At 42.7% G+C, this 3343-nt stretch overlaps 1 pseudogene; it reads right to left on the bottom strand.

Moving 5' to 3' along the window:
• Window positions 1–427: 427 nt before the first annotated feature.
• On the bottom strand, window positions 428–2895 carry LOC105538220 (annotated as a pseudogene).
• Window positions 2896–3343: the final 448 nt, after the last annotated feature.

The raw sequence follows: 3343 nt of genomic DNA, 5'->3' as shown, positions 1-3343 counted from the left end.
TTCAAACTGAACTTGATAAAGTACCACTTCTTTGAAATGTGGATCTTCTGGCAGCCAGGAACTTGAACTTGGCACTGTGTAGGGCCTCAATCACATGCTCCTTGTTCTGCTTGGTGCAGATGGACCTGATGACTTGGCCAATATGAACCCAGGCTATGATGCTCTGAAGCTTTCCAATGGCACCTTGCATACCTGTCTACAGCCTACACAGGGACAGCATAAGGTCAGAGACATAAGCATACCTTGGAAAGGGCTATCTCCAAGGACCCTTAGAGGCAACCCATACAAGAAACAGGCTGCGTACACTACCAAGGACCCTGCTGTTTGCAGTCATTGCACACCAAGCCTCCATGAGGAAAAGAGCTCGATCAACTTAACTGGCTGCAGACAAATAGGCTTTTTTATTTGCCACTATTAAAATCAAACTTTAAACAGATTCTTGGACTTGTGGCTCATATCCATCAGCTCATTCAACGTTAGCACCTGTCTTGTCCCCGGTAGCTTTTCCAGAACAACTAACTTCACCATGAAACTCTATTAGTTTTCCCAATTCAAACTTGGGTTTCTTCAGCTTTTTACTTTTCTAATGAATACATCATGAAGAGGATAAATAGATTGGCAAGCATTTTCTATGTCTTTTCCAACGTTGTCTGGAATCAATTTATTGACCACTTCTTTGAAGTCATTTGTCTATACTTCTTTGTTTATGATTTCCGTTGTCTCCTTCTGAATTTGACAGACCTGGTGGTGCTGAGCATAAGAGGTCTTCTGTATCTAACTGTTGCATTTTCTATAAAATCAATACAGAACTAACCAAGCAAATGACCATTGGTAGTCTTGACACTGACATGAGCTTCAGTCATGGTCTACCGTTTTTTGACCATGGAACATATTTTGTCATGGGTAAGATCCATGCCATGGAAGTCAGTCAGGCAGTTTTTGCCCTGAACATCTTCAGTAATCAGCTTGTTTATTTTAAATGCAACTTCATTATTCTGCAGATCAGCAAGTCCCACTTCAAACACATGACCCTTAAGGTCATCAGGTGTAATTCTTGTTTCTTGAATCCTGGTAACTAGTGTCTTTCCAATATTCCTTATGTTGAACATAGTAAGTGCTTCCACATAATAACAATCTTTCTTAGAAAATGGATCAATCCCTTTCTTCTTGGCTTCTTTTTTGCTGCCTTTCATAAGACATTTATTCTTGCCACCCACCGTGGTGCTGTTCAGAGACCCAAAAAGCAAGAATTTGGATTTTGTCAACCTTGAATAATGTCTACAAAATATCACCTCTTAGTAATCTTTCATGAGTGATCGTTCTAGCCCCAGAAAGACAGAACGACTGTTATATGTTCTTATATGTTCCGGCTCATGATATGGTCTGACAGGACAGTCTTTCTGTCTGTTCTATGTCAGACCATATCATGAGCCAGATAGCTGATATTTTAGGTAGGTTTGGAACAGTTTTTTTAAAAAACATTTTCTACCAAAGTACCCCTAACTGGTAGTAGAGGAGAAAGTTTTGAGAGGCAAAACTCCATCAACAGAATTACACCAGTGATGGTAGGGTAAAAAGAGAACTGTAGAGAGTAAGTCAAGGCAGGAGTCTGAAATGCCTTTAAAATCTTGTGGTTGTTTTCCTTAAAAATTTAAGCAATTATTATATACCACCCCATAACAGGTTCATGTTTTTTATTGTTTCTGTTTTTGTTTTCAGACAGTCTCGCTCTGTCACCCAGGCTGGAGTACAGTGGAGCCATTATGAATCATTGCAGCCTCAACCTCAATGCTTAAGCGTCCTCTGACCTCTGCCTCCCAAGTAGCTGGGACAACAGGCACTCACCACCATGCCTGGTTAATTTTTTTTTTTTTAATTGTATAGACAAGGTTTCGCCATGTTGCCCAAGCTGGCCTTGAACTCCTGGACTCAAATGGTCCACCCACCTCGGCCTCCCCAGGTGCCAGGATTACACGCATGAGCCACTGCACCTGACCTCATGTTTGTTTTACATCTAAGCAATGCTTTAAAATACCTGCTAGTATTAAAATTGACTCTATGGGAAGAGATGCCATGATAACTGTGTGGTCTCAGTCCACCCACACACTTCGGCACATGCACGAGGATGTTTTACAGGGTTTTGTTGGGGAAAATACTAAATACACATGTTCAGTTTTCTGAGCAGTCACAGTGCCATGGTTTAGTTGAATTGAGAGTACCTTGAATTGGTTTGTAAGAGTGTGATTGGTCTCAGCATTTCCATTCATTACTGGGACCCCCAAGTTTCCAAGGATTTTTCTATGATCTACATCTGACTGCCAGTGACGAGGGCTTGTATGGCCAGGACAAGTAGAAAATATGGGACCCAGCATTCCAGGTCAAAATGATTCTAGGTGAAGCATCCCTGCCAGCCATTCCCATATGGGCTGTTGTTGGGGTGATCAGACCCAACACCAGGTCATGGTGGAGAAGAAGTCCAGCAGAGTCAAAGGATTGAGAAAAAGACAATTTGAGAGAGAAAGTGGGACCAGGGGGCCATAGCAAGTGTGGAGGCTGCGAAGGTACCAAGCTCTGGGAGCCCACGCTATTTATTGGTGCTCAAACAAATAAACAGGTGGTGAGGATGTGGGGGTTGAAAGGAAACAGTGTATCAAGTGAATGAGAAATACATGGCTGCTTGAGATAACAGGAGTGCTAGAAGCAAGAAGCCAGCAAGTCTAGCAGACATGGAAGCCCTGCCTCAGCTTCTCTCCAAACACTCATCTTTTCTCCCAATAGGCTGTTGATAGAATTTTGCCTTTTAAACATCCGCCTCTACTACCAGACTTGGCCCCAGAGAAGTCTGACTGAGTGTAAGGCACAGAGAGCACAGAGAAGCTGATCCAACTCTGCCATTATCTAGGTTTCTTCATCTCATCAATATTTATTGAGGGTTGGGTGCGGTGGCTCAAGCCTGTAATCACAGCATTTTCGGAGGTCAAGGTTGGCAGATCACTTGAGGCCAGGAGTTTGAGACCAGCATGACCAATATGGCAAAACCCCATCTCTACTAAAAACACAAAAATTAGCAGGGCGTGGTGGCGCATGCTTGTAATTCTAGCTACTCGCGAGGCTCAGTCACAAGAACTGCTTGAACCCAGGATGGGGAGCTTGCAGTGAGCCTAGATCACGCCACTGCACTCCTGCCTGAGCAAAAGAGAGAGACTCTGTGTCAAAAAATAAAATAAATTAAATTAAATTTCAAAAAAGGCTTTGCAGATGTGAGGGTATGGACTTTGAGATGGGAATATTATCATGGATTAGGTGGGCCTAATCTAATCAGATCGGTCCTTAAAATCTGAAC

Source organism: Mandrillus leucophaeus, unplaced genomic scaffold (assembly GCF_000951045.1).
Source record: "Mandrillus leucophaeus isolate KB7577 unplaced genomic scaffold, Mleu.le_1.0 Scaffold187, whole genome shotgun sequence".
Classification (NCBI taxonomy): domain Eukaryota; kingdom Metazoa; phylum Chordata; class Mammalia; order Primates; family Cercopithecidae; genus Mandrillus; species Mandrillus leucophaeus.
The sequence above is the reverse complement of the archived record's forward strand: the minus strand, read 5'-3'. Positions and strand labels throughout refer to the sequence as shown.